This window comes from Chiloscyllium plagiosum, unplaced genomic scaffold, assembly GCF_037043375.1.
Source record: "Chiloscyllium plagiosum isolate Xiang-an unplaced genomic scaffold, Cpla_swu_hap1 HiC_scaffold_36, whole genome shotgun sequence".
Lineage (NCBI taxonomy): Eukaryota > Metazoa > Chordata > Chondrichthyes > Orectolobiformes > Hemiscylliidae > Chiloscyllium > Chiloscyllium plagiosum.
In genome coordinates this window covers 49,643,082-49,657,433 of record NW_028270174.1, presented here as the reverse complement: position 1 = coordinate 49,657,433, position 14,352 = coordinate 49,643,082, and positions in this window count along the sequence as shown.

Genomic DNA, 14,352 nt, shown 5'->3' with positions numbered 1-14,352 from the left:
CAGCATTGTGGTTTGAAGTTCATTATGTGAGGTGGCACAGTGGCTAGCACTGCTGCCTCATAGCGCTAGAGACCCGGGTTCAATTCCCGCCTCAGGTGACTGACTGACTCTGTGGAGTTTGCACATTCTCCCCGTGTCTGCGTGGGTTTCCTCCGGGTGCTCTGGTTTCCTCCCACAGTCCAAAGCTGTGCAGGTCAGGTGAATTGGCCGTAGTGTTCGGTTAGGGGTATGGGTGGGTTGCGTTTCGGCGGGGCGGTGTGGACTTGTTGGGCCGAAGGGCCTGTTTCCACACTAAGTAATCTAATCTAAAAGTCTCAATGTTTGTTGGAGGACTTAATGGGGAGGTTCTACTTTTTTGTATGAAAGAATATTGCAAGGTACACAAATGGCGTGAAGGTGCCCAGTCCAAGGTTGGGTGCATGAGAGGTATCATAAAATCTAGGCTTGTGGTAAAGGTCCTAAATTAAAGTAATGCTCATTGTTCCTGAAATGAATAAAATTCCAAGCCTGTTTATTTTCTGGACTCTGCAACTTTTTTGTTCTCCAGTTCATTAGCATCTAGCTAGAGGGAAAAATATAAGCTTTCTGATTGCTGTGATATTCATTTTGAATTGTGTTTACTTACCAGATGTGGGCGGCACAGTGGTTAGCACTGCTGCCTCACAGCGCCAGAGACCCGGGTTCAATTCCCGCCTCAGGCGACTGACTCTGTGGAGTTTGCACGTTCTCCCCGTGTCTGCGTGGGTTTCCTCCGGGTGCTCCGGTATCCTTCCACAGTCCAAAGATGTGCAGGGTCAGGTGAATTGACCATACTAAATTGCCTGTAGTGTTAGGTAAGGGGTAAATGTAGGGGTATGGGTGGGTTTCGCTTCGGCGGGTCGTTGTGGACTTGTTGGGCCGAAGGGCCTGTTTCCACACTGTAATCTAATCTAATCAAAATGTTTATACTATAATGCTTAAAAGAGCTAAGTTCATGGTATCAGTTCTCTCTAACTAAAATCTTTAATTTATCCTTAACACTAAACTAAACTATTTCAATTACTATATAAATACTTGGAATGTTTGCACCTCTGGGCCTTTTTAGTGAGAATTTTTTTTTGCTTTGTTTCCCCATTCCCCAAAAATTCTTTCCGTGGCTTGTGATGAAGAAAATTTCTTTGAACACTGTAATACTCTTTCACCCACCCATGCACTTCTCCACTTCCCTGCCTTTCATGGTATTAATGTCACATTAACACCCATGCTCAAAGTACAGAAGTATAAAAATTAAGTTTTCCCCTCTTTATGGCGTCAGAGGCAATATAATTTTCGAAAAGGAGCAAAGTCAGCAAAATTCCTCTTGGATCAAGGGTATTTAACACAGTATGCACAACTTTGCCAATTTGACCTGTTGAGAAATCAGATTATGTATAGAGGTTTAGAGTAGATTATAGGATGTCAACATATGATTCTAACAAATCTAGAATAGACTCTAGATTTGATTAGCCACATAGTAAACTCCAGGAATTTCACTAGCTATTTCTAATGTGTGGTTTTTCTCTATTCCAATGAGGAGAGGAATACAAATTGCCTCTACCTTTTTAAGTGACAACAGTACATGTGGATATGTCTGCCACAAGTTTCTATAACAGTCCACTAATTCCAAAGTGTTTAAGAAAAATTCCTGGTGGAGACTAGTTACCAGAATTTGGATGATTTCAATTCCATTCCATTAAATTTTTAGGAAATCTAACAGGTAAATGACAGGAATATGGATTTTCAGTAAGACCTTTTTGTACACTGGTTGGGAGAGGATTTGTTGGATCCTGGGACAGATGTGTGTTGACATCATTGGGAATGGAGGGTAGTCTGGTCAGTATCTTGTCTAGAGATGTAGTTTGAATGTGGGTTATTTTTAAGTTACTCTGGAATTTAAATTTAGGTTTTTAAATTGAGTTTTTTTGGGGGGTAACTTGAGTGGAATCCTCAACTGACTTAAATTGATATTTTTGCAATGTTCCATGCAAAGGGATCCAATTTCCTTGGAGTCTAATGCATATGATTCCATGTGTTCACTTTACAAATCCAATCTGCACTGCAGAAACCATTTTCTGGCCATTGAAAAAAATCTGGCTATTTAATTCCAGTAGAAATAGCATTCTCATCCTGTAAGAGACATGTTTTACCTACTCTTCAGTTAGTAAGGCATGTGCAGTATGACAGCTGGGACATTGAGGAATTATAGGGATTGATTCCTGCTCTTTTGGGTCATATAATCTGCAGATAAAACCACTAAATTGCTGGTCACTTTCAGTAAATGAAGTGTATGGATAAAACACCATTGCATAGTAGTGCATTGTAGAAAGTTTTAAGCATGTTCACTTACCTCTTGTCTCTTCAGTTTGTGGGGCAAAGGATGTAACTCTTAAACATGTTCAGTAAATATTTAACAAAACAGGAGCTCTGTAGGCAAGCTTTGACAAATGTTAGTAGAAAATGTTAGTTAATTTGAAATTTGCCAAAGGCAAGAAATGGAATATAAAGGAACATGGAATTGTAAGGAATTGTTTATGTTCATATGGAGCATCATATGGCAACAGCAAGCGTGATTGTAATATGTGGAACCGCTATCTAAGTAGACTAAATGGTTTCCTATCAATCCATTAAAATTGTACAAACATGTGGAAGTCTGACAACTGAGGGTTGTCGCTGTCAGCCTTCGTTCAATTCTTTCTGGTTGCCACCTCAAGTTACTGAGGCCATTAACCTGGGACATAATTGATTAATGTATAACTGCCAAGGACATACCTGTTACATCTGCAAAGGTATAGTTTGCTGTTTAACCCACTGGTTCTGCACAACCCAGGTAGTATAATCAGGGCTAATATGGAGCAAATCTGCATGTTTTTACTTTTTCCAAGGAAAGAGGTAATGATTCAGTATTAGAGATGCTGACAATCTTAATCCGTGAAAATGTGATTTTTAAATTGGCTTAACAATAAAGTGCCTGGAGAAAATGGCTAAAGCTGGATTTAAAAAAAAAATTGGCTGTAATTTAGATCTACTTGATGTTCAGGCTTAATTAAATTACTGGTTATGTTTAAAGTACCTTTTATGCTTTGTCATTCAATTTCGTCTCTCTTCCATCCAGTCTCCATTTTTCCCCATTTGCCATTTTCCACACCTGTTCTTGTAAAACATACTTTTTTCCCTAGCTCTAATGAAAGGTCATTAATTTTCCACAGAAGTTCTCTGATCTGAGTATTTCAAGAATCTTGTCTTTAAAGAATCTATTTAGATAAATTTGATTTCTTAAACATTTTACACAAAATCTGGAATGTTCACATTTAACTCTAAATCTAATTGACAGTGATTACATTACTGAAATTAGTTTTTGGTGATTTATCTGCCTTGATACTATAACTGTTAAACATCAAAGCATTTCCATATTTTTAATCTGCATTGGGGATTTTAACATTAAATAATAAACAAGGAGCAGAAACGTGACTCTTCATAAAAACTGTTCAACTTAACTGAAATAAAAGTAGAAATGGCTAAAGAAACTCTCGGGTCTGGCTGCATCTGGTGGAGAGAAAGAGTTAATCAGTTTTGAAGGTCACTAGACTCATTTGCATCATAAATAATGTCTCCTTGACATTATGATTTTTTATTATCCTCACTTCAAGGCATTTATTTCACAGTAAAAGCAGTGTTTCTTCTCTGCTGCTAAACTGGAGGGTTTCCCTGCAAATTTCAGACAAAACAAAAGACTCTAATCCATTGTTTTTGGTTTCAAATACTTTGAACATTCTTTTATGGTTTTGCTGAATAATCTTGCCACCTGCTTTAATAGAAGTTACCTACTTTAATCACTGTTTTATTACATGACTCCAGAGATGGCTCCCACTTCAAGGTTTCTTCTAGATGATTCCCACTTCCCATAGCTTAAATGCTTCCTACCTTTTTAGTGAAAGTTTAGTTTTTATTTCTACAGTGGTACTAGATTTACCTTACTGTAGTTGTCTCATGGTTCCCACTCTTCACTCAATCTAAGCCACAAGAATGTTCTTTTTAATGTTCAATTTTGCAGGGTAAATGCTCTTGACCACCAGGAATTTTAACCTTTTTCTCTCCGTGCCTCTGCTGTTCGTTTATTCTCTGGCTGAACTGCAACCCAGGACTGCATCCTGTACTTATTTTGCAGGAACTAATTTCTCTTCTGTGTGTTCATAATTTTCCTGTTACAACTCGAGCCCCCTCACCTAATTCAGATATTTTTATAAATGATCAAGGTTGATTATAATCAACCTGTTGAGATGCCTTTGCCTTTAAACGGCAGGTAGGACTTGAATTGAGGTCTCCTGGCCTATAATCAGTCATATACTACAGACACTTTGCTCAAACTGGTCCATGCCAAGCCTGATCCTAAAATAAACTATCCCTCCAAACCTTTCCTATTCATGTACTAATCTGCAGGTGGTTTTGTTATGTGGGTTTCCTCGGTGCAAATTGGATGTAGCATGGTTGACAAATCGGGGAAGCTATTTCTAAAGCATGAGATTTTCAAACTTGGTGCCTATAGCGATGCACTCTAGTTAATGCAAGTGCTGTTTTATTGTACAATTTTATATATAGCACAAGAATGTTATAGAAGAATCACTTGGAACTACCCCATCAACCACTTCTTTACGTGAACCACCTGTCTTAAAAAATTTGCTGTTTTTTTTAAATCTCCCTCTTATCCTAAGAATATACCCTGATCTTGAAATTTCCCCCATCCCAGGGAAAAGTCACTTACCCTTATTCCCTTCTCTACCCCTTAGTATCCCTCAAGAAGTAGATAAATATCTATCACTATGCCATAAGCAGCTCTTACAAATTTCTAATCAACTGGGAACAAATTGAACCTGGACCTTCTGGTTCAGAGATAGTGTCCTATTGCTGCACCATACAAGCCTTCCCTACTTGAGCTATACTAAACAGTTGGACAGGTTTTACATGAGATATATGGAGAATCATTGAAATCAAATGGTAGGGAAAAGATGCTCAATGCTGAACATCTGCATGTGCAGTACTCATCAAAGTCCAGCAATACTGTGAACAATCTGCTCATAAAATCTTTAGTACTCATCACCTGAAAACTACCTTGAGGTAGTCTGAGGTTCAATGACTTCTTGAAGGCAGACCCTCAGAAAAAATGGCATTTCCAATATGCACTGCAAAAAATAATGCACAAAAAAAAACACATAACTGGTGAATGGTTTCAAGTAGCACTGCTGCTTCTTTCAAACAACAAAGAATACAGGCAGCAAAGGACAAAAGTCTAATTTGACTTATCAGGGTGTCTCAACAAAATCATGCAATGCGTGTTCATGCAGAATCTGCAATCCACCAGCTTGGTTGATCTTCCTGTCTGCTGGTTCAGAATGTTTCCTGCCTGGCCAGACAGTTCCCAGCCCATCTTTTCTCAATAACCAGCAGTATTCAATTTATGTTCTGATTACTTTCAACTTAAGCATTCAGTGCTTTTCATAAAGCATTTTCTTTTCTTTGAAGGATTTATTTCATGATAATATTTGCACCTTTTAACTTGCAATTGGTACTTCATGCAGTATGTGCAAAATAAACGTTTAATTTACAACTGGTTTCAAAGTTAAAGGCTGTGTGAAACGTGTACCACTGCACAAACATTGTGAAATGGCAGTTCTAACTTAATGTGGCTGGTTTAATTCATGTTTACAGAAAGAATACAACAATCTCTCTATTCATGGCCAACAATTCAGTCATGCTGGAATTCTCCTGAGCATATTCTGTTGCTTTATGATACACAACGTGGTTTCAGCTGCCTTTGCACACATATTGAAAGTGTTTACTTCTAAATGTCACCGATTCAATATTTCTCTTCGATTTAAAGGCATGACCTATTTGACGTATGTTATTCGTAGACAATTTCATATGTTTGTAGAGTCATAGAGATGTACAGCATGGAAACAGACCCTTTGGTCCAACCCGTCCATGCTGACCAGATATCCCAACTCCATCTAGTCCCACCTGCCAGCACCTGGCCCATATCCCTCCAAACCCTTCCCATTCACATACCCATTCAAATGCCTCTTAAATGTTGCAATTGTACCAGTCTCCACTACTTCCTCTGGCAGCTCATTCCATACACCTACCACCCTCTGTGTGAAAAAGTTGCCCGGTAGGTCTCTTTTATATCTTTCCCCTCTCGCCCTAAACCTATGCCCTCTAGTTCTGGACTCCCCAACCCCAGGAAAAGACTTTGCCTATTTACCCTATCCGTGTCCCTCATGATTTTGTAAACCTCTAAGGTCACCCCTCAGCCTCCAACGCTCCAGAGAAAACAGCCCCGGTCTGTTCAGCTTCTCCCTATAGCTCAAATCCTCCAACCCTGGCTGTACGGCCCTTTCCAATCATAAATCATTTTTCCTTGTGAGCAGTTCTGCATGTAGATTCAGTGGCTTTTCAGAAGAAGGCAGGATTCATGGATAGGCGATGGCCTGGATATTTCTGATGGACGGACAGTGGATTTCCAGTGTCGATGATGGGAGTTACATAGCAGAAAATGTTGCCTGGGAAGTTTAATTTTCCTGTGGGCAATTTCTCTGTCTGTTTTCATTAGAAAAAAGGAGATTGAGGGGTGGGGTCCTGATTGAGGTCTAGAAAATCATGAAGGGTATAGACAGGGTGGATAGAAATACGCTTTTTCCCAGGGTAAGAGATTCAATAACAAGTGGTCACACGTTCATGGTGAGAGGTGAAGAGTTTAAGAGGGATACACGCAGAGAGTACTTTACACAGAGTGTGGTAGTGTCTGGAACACAATACCAACAGAGGTAGTAGAGGCAGCCATGGTAGATTCATTTAAGGTGCATCTGGACAGATGCATGAGTAGGTGGGGAGCAGAGGGATACAAATGCTTAGGAATTGGGCGACAGGTTTAGACAGTGGATTTGGATCGGCTCAGTCTTGCAAGGCTGAAGGGTTTGTTCCTGGGCTGTAAATTTTCTTTGTTCTATCTGGAAACTACCAAAATGATCCATTTAAATCAGAGACTTCAAATGAGTTAGATTAAATTAAGTAAAATAGTATAACACCAGAGTAAGTATTTCTTCCCGGACCCTATATACTCAAATTCTTATCTGAACCCCCATCCCTTCCTCTGCACTGCTGATCTAGGCCTGGCAACACCAACCCTCTCTCCAGTCAGACATGCCCTCTACCAGACTCCGACCAAGACACACCGGTGCCCTACCCACCTGGCATCCTATTTCTAATAGGACTATCTATATACTCATACAAAAAGGTCTCCTAGATGCACTTTATAAATTCCACATTGTCTCATACTAAGGGAATCCCAGTCAAGGTTGGTAAAGTCAAAATCCCCTGCAATCTGAAAACCTTGTTTTTCTCACATGATTCTGTTATTTGCCTACATATTTGCTCCTCTATCGCCCTCTGGTGGAAACCTGTAGTGTAATGCCAGCAAGGTAACTGCTGGGATCGTGAGGAAAGAGATCAATCTGAGACTGGTACAGTTGAGAACAGGAGCGAGTCAAACAGTCAGGACAGGCAGGGAGAGGGTAGGACTAAATTAAACTGCATTTATTTCAATGCAAGGGCCCTAACAGGGAAGGCAGATTAACTCAGACATGGAACATGGTTAGGAACATGGAGCTGGGATATCATAGCAATTAAAGCAACATGGCTCAGGGATGGGCAGGACTGGCAGCTTAATGTTCCAGGATGCAAATGCTACAGGAAGGATAGAAAGGGAGGCAAGAGAGGAGGGGGACTGGTGTTTTTGATAAGGGATAGCATTACAGCTGTGCTGAGGGAGGATATTCCTGGAAATACATCCAGGGAAGTTATTTGGGTGGAACTGAGAAATAAAACGGGGATGATCACCTTATTGGGATTGTGTTATAGATCCCCTAATAGTCAGAGGGAAATTGAGAAATAAACTTGTAAGGAGATCTCAGCTATCTGTAAGAATAAGGTAGGGGATTTTAACTTTCTGAACATAGACTGGGACTGCCATAGTGTTAAGGGTTTAGATGGAGAGGAATTTGTTAAGTGTGTACAAGAAAATTTTCTGAGTCAGTATGTGGATGCACTTACTAGAGAAGGTGCAAAACTTGACCTACTCTTGGGAAATAAGGCAAGAGAGGTGACTGAGGTGTCAATGGGGGAGCACTTTGGGGCCAGCGACCATAATTCTATTAGATTTAAAATAGTGATGGAAAAGGATAGACCAGATCTAAAAGTTGAAGTTCTAAATTGGAGAAAGGCCAATTTTGACGGTATTAGACAAGAATTTTCAAAAGCTGATTGGGGGCAGATGTTCGCAGGTAAAGGGACAGCTGGAAAATGAGAAGCCTTCAGAAATGAGATAACGAGAATCCAGAGAAAGTATATTCCCTTTAGGGTGAAAGGAAAGGCTGGTAGGTATAGGGAATGCTGGATGACTAAAGAAATTGAGGGTTTGGTTAAGAAAAAGGAAGCATATGTAAGGTATAGACAGGATAGATCGAGGGAATCCTTAGAAGAGTATAAAGGCAGTAGGAGTATACTTAAGAGGGAAATCAGGAAGGCAAAAAGGGGACATGAGATAGCTTTGGCAAATAGAATTAAGGAGAATCCAAAGGATTTTTACAAATACATTAAGGACAAAAGGGTAACTAGGGAGAGAATAGAGCCCCTCAAAGATCAGCAAGGTGACATTTGTGTGGAGCCACAGAAAATGGGGGAGATACTAAATGAATATTTTGCATCAGTATTTACTGTGGAAAAGGATACGGAAGATATAGACTATAGGGAAATAAATGGTGACACCTTGCAAAATGTCCATATTACATAGCAGAAAGTGCTGAATGTCTTGAAACGCATAAAGGTGGATAAATTCCCAGGACCCGATCAGGTGTACCCGAAAACTCTGTAGGAAGCTAGAGACATGACTGCTGGGACTCTTGCTGAGATATTTGTATCATCAATAGTCACAGTTGAGGTGCCGGAAGACTGGACGTTGGCTAACGTGGTGCCACTATTTAAGAAGGGTGGTAAGGACAAACCAGGGAACTATAGACCAGTGAGCCTGACGTCAGTGGTGGGCAAGTTGTTGGAGGGAATCCTGAGGGAAAGGCTAAGCATGAATTTGGAAAGGCAAGGATGGATTAGGGGTAGTCAACATGGCTTTGTGCATGGGAAATCATGTCTCACAAACTTGATTGAGTTTTTTGAAGAAGTAACAAAGAGGATTGATGAGGGCAGAGCGATAGGTGTGATCTACATGGACTTCAGTAAGGCGTTCGACAAGGTTCCTCATGGGAGATGGTTAGCAAGATTAGATCTCATGGAATACAGGGAGAACTAGCCATTTGGATACAGAACTGGCTCAAAGGTAGAAGACAGAGGGTGGTGATGGAGGGTTATTTTTCAGACTGGAGGCCTGTGACCAGTGGAGTGCCACAAGGACTGGTGCTGGGTCCTCTATGTTTTGTCATTTACATAAATGATTTGGATGCGAGCATAAGTTTGCAGATGACACCAAAATTGGAGGTGTAGTGGACAGCAAAGAGGGTTACCTCAGATTACAACATGATGTTGACCAGATGGGCCAATGGGCTGAGAAGTGACAGATGGAGTTTAATTTAGATAAATGCATTTTGGGAAAGCAAATCTTAGCAGGACTTATACACTTAATGGTCAGGTCCTAGGGAGTATTGCTGAACAAAGAGACCTTGGGCGTGCAGGTTCATAGCTCCTTGAAAGTGGAGTCACAGGTAGGTAGGACAGTGAAGGCGTTTGGTATGCTTTCTTTTATTGGTCAGAGTATTGAGTACAGGAGTTGAGGTCATATTGCGGCTGTACAGGACATTGGTTCGGCCACTGTTGGAATATTGGTCTCCTTCCTATCGGAGAGAGGTTGTGAAATTGAACCCTGGAGCATTGGAGGCTGAGGGGTGACCTTATCGAGGTTACAAAATAATGAGGTGCATGGATAGGGTAAATGGACAAAGTCTTTTCCCAGGGATTGGGGAGTCGAGAACTAGAGGGCAGAGGATGTAGTGGAGGCTGGTACAATTACAACATTTAAGAGGCATTTGGATGGATACATGAATAGGAAGGGTTTGGAGGGATATAGGTCAGGTGCTGGCAGGTGGGACTAGATTGGGTTGGGGTATCTGGTCGGCATGGACAGGTTGGACCGAAGAGTCTGTTTTCATGCTGTACATCTCTATGACTATGTCTTAGTGATTGCAATAACATCATATTCCTCTGGGTTTTTGGAACTGTTCCTAAAAAGTGGTGGAAGCAGAGTCCTTGGGTAGTTTTAAGGCAAAAGTAGATAAAACAAAGAACTGCAGATGCTGAAAGAAATTGAAGAAATTCAGCTGATCTGACTGCATCTGCAGAGAAAAAGCAGAATTAATATTGAGTCCAGTGACTTGAGTTACTGGATTTGAACCATTAACTCTGCTTTCTCTGCACAGACTGCAGCCAGACCTGCTGAGTTTCTCCAACAATTTCTGTATAGTTCTTGACAAGAAAGGTGGGGGTGGGTGAAAGATTAACAGGAGTAGGCAGGAATGTAGAGTTAAGATTACAAATAGGTGAGCCATAATTTTATTGAATGATGTGGTCTTCAGTAGCAGAATGGCCTAGCCTACCTTAATTCATACACTGATTTGTAGAATGATGGTGGTTAACACTATTAATTTACACAATTTGATTAGCTCGTGTAAACTAAGACACATTCTCATTTCCCTTGAAAGATCAGAAGCACACCACAGATGCTACATTCTCTCAGGATCCACTCTTTTGTTACCAGATTTTCCAATATTGATGCGATCTATCAAATACGTATATACAGACCATGACAAGAGTTTCACATCTGGGATAAAGATGTCGACAACAGAACCATTTCTGTATCCTGCTCCTTGCTTTTGCTGGTGTGAATAGTTGGAAGAGGTCAGCAGCTAATTGGCTAAAGGTGGATTTGGTTCCAGTTAGCAAATCAGTGAGAGGTGGTGTGACTCTAATAACTGCTAGCATGCTCTTATATTCACAGTGGTAGTTGTCTTGCATATCTAAGGAATGCAGAAGTTAGCAGTATGAAGAACAGATACCTGGGGGCTATGGCAAGACTTCTCACAGTTTATTGGTGCAGCATTGAGGTGATACTGGATGATGGCAGAATGCAGATACCTCACCATATTTAACTGACTTGGCAGAAGGTTGTAGAATGCTTGAAGCCGCAGTGTCATCTTAAGAATATTCATTCCATAGGAGACTTAATGAACATCTTTTGTTCTGTCAAGGTGTACAGCACAACATCCAGATGATGGGCCTCCAAGTCTCCAGACACATTACCTGAGCAACTTCTGGCACATGAGTGCACCAGGTAATTTATTGAGCTGTCAACAAGGTTTAGAGCTGAATACATGCAGCTTCTCATTTCAAAGTGGCTACTAAGATTGATGAGAGAGGCTGGAAGTGCCTTACGTTTATTTTGCTCTTGAAGGATGGACACAATTCCAGGAGAGACCTCGCACAGTAAAAGTGCATTAGGTCAACATCAACAATTTTATAGATAAAATGATAAAATGGAATACAACAAAACTTTACAATTTTTGCAAACATCTTGCAATGTTACATGACTTGCCTTAGATGGTTTAATTGTACATATTCAGGAAAAGTAATAATTTTAAAAGCTATATATATATATATATATATATGCAAATATTTCAGATTTGCAGTGTTTCCCATTTATTTTGCAAGTTAACAATTGGAGTAAGTTACATTAGTGTATGAGGGTGAAAGGAAAAATTTGATTTTGTAATAGGGAAAATCAAAGCAGGGAGCTGAAGCATGCACAGAACAAAGACCATTATAATTAACTGAGCCAGTTTTTTTTGCTATAAAATCTTACGTCAAAAACATTAGATAGCATTCAGTAAATTATCAAATTTATTATTTTCATTTTTTTTAAAACAATTTAACTTAAGAATTCAAGGAAGAAACCTAAATGTAGATGTACCCAAATGCCATAGATTAGCAGACATCTCACTGCTTTCTTTACACCTCTTTAATGTGTCCTTTGCCTATCATTTCTTTTGGACGCCCTTCTGATTTCCTGCCATTTTTCTTGATTAGTCATTATTGAGTCAAATTCTTAAACAATTCAGTCTCTGTTTTGGCATATTTAAATTGTTGCCATCGTTAAAACTCCCAATGTGGCATCCTATTCTAAAAGGGAGACAGAAAATGGATAACAATCAGCTGATTAGCTGAACTTCTACTGTTGGAATCCATTAAGGAAGTAATAGCAGCATAATTTCAAAATGACAATCTAATCAAGCAATGTCAGTATGGCCTCATGAAAAGGAAATCTAATGGTCTGATTTATGAGTCTTTTTTAAAGGAAAGTCTCAAAGGATGGAGGGAACCAGTAGATGTGATGTATTTGGACTTCTGGAAGAGGTTTGTCAAGGTACTTCACCAAAGGTTAAGTCAGAGGATACAGCTCATGTTATTGAAAGTAGCATATTGGCCAATAGGCAGGGAACTGCAAGTTGGGATAAGGAGTTATTGTGCAGGTTGGCAACATGCAGCTAGAGTGGTTTCACAAACATCAGTGCTGGGACTCGGTTTGCAATATATATAAACAGTTTGGAGGAAGAAAGCTAATGTAATATAGCCAAAATATGTGAGAAGAAGTTTCAAGAAGATTACAGTTTACATAGAGATGTTGATAGATTAACAGATCAACAGATGATGACGACCAACAGGTGATGGCTGAACAGACTAATATCCTATTTGTTATGGCCTTAATTAATGTTTCTATTTCTGGACCTTTACTGTTTTTTTTTTCCTCTGTCCCTTGGTATTATATATTTGTCATTAACATTCCAATCAAATGCAACTTATACCAGTTGAATATAAAATGAACCTTTATAACAGTACTTCCTGTATTAGACCAATCAGGCAAGAATAAATGCAGTCTGGAAGACAGGAAACTGATCAACATCATTTCACACTGGTTGCTTCATTGCTATTATGCAGTGTTGTAAATTATTAGCGTTTGAATAATCGTCAGCATCTCAAAGGCTCAGGGTAGAATTTTTTCTGTGGACAGGAATGGAGGCACAGAAACTAACAAAATGGTGACTGAATGAAAAAGCTAGAAAGTTTTATGATTTACACTGGGTTTCAGCAGCTGTCAACTTTGCCCAAGCTGCATGAAGGCAAAAAGAGATTTAAATGGTAAGTAGAATGGTTTTGTCTCCTTTATGATTAATCAGAAAATTATGGTACTGTGGCATGATTTGTATGTGTTCAATATGTTAAATCATGACAGTGTCGAGAATGAAAGATTCAACCAACTATTAAAATTGTACTATTAAAAAGTTTTACTTGACATCATTAGACATGTTGCAATTACTAGTATTGAGTGATGAAGAGAGCAATGAACCATTAGCAATTAACTTGGTTACTTATGTGCACTGGCCTTTACATAGTTGCTTATTCATCCTCTATAGGGAAATATGAATAGCATCAGCCTAACTTACAAATGGGAGATTTTTCATCATACTTAATTAATTATTCTGAATTCTTATTGACTTAATGACTATTTTCTTTGTTATCCTACCTCCATTTCCAATTGAGGACAAGACAATTCCATCTCGGTCTTTGAGATGCTATTCAAACACTAATCGTTCTGAATTCCGTTAATGGCAAACTGTCAAGATCAACACTAAATAATAAGTATCTTTGATTGCTTTCAGTTTAGCCAGCTGTTGGGATGAGCATTTCAGAGACCAAATTGGTTTTATTTTGGCGATTTGAGAGTTTTTGGATACAATCAATGTGGATAATGAGTTGTGGGGCGCAGGGAAGAGATAATTTTGCACATTTACCTAAATACATTTTGAGGCTTTCACATGTAGCTTAGCACTTGTCACTAATCCTGTGTGTTTGGGAATGGAGGCAAGGTTTTTAATGTACACACTCTGGCGTGTGTCTTTTGATTAGGGTGACAGATGAAGATCCATTGCCAGATAAGTCAAGCCCTTGATCAAGAAAATCTTGGTTCCCAGCAGCCTAGAGATGGAAACATGGGCTTGGTACCTTGACCAGGTACCTTCATCCATTGAGAAAATCTAACCTTGTTTCAGCTTCAACCAGTATAGTGAGTCAATTCTTTTATTTTATTCATTCCTAAATATCATGATTTAATATAACTAAGGATGAATTATACTTCTAAATTTAATTTCAAAAAAATCAAGTAAAAAATCCAATAAATATAGTGGGGGCTGTGTCTATAAACTGTCTAAAATTTCTCATGAACTG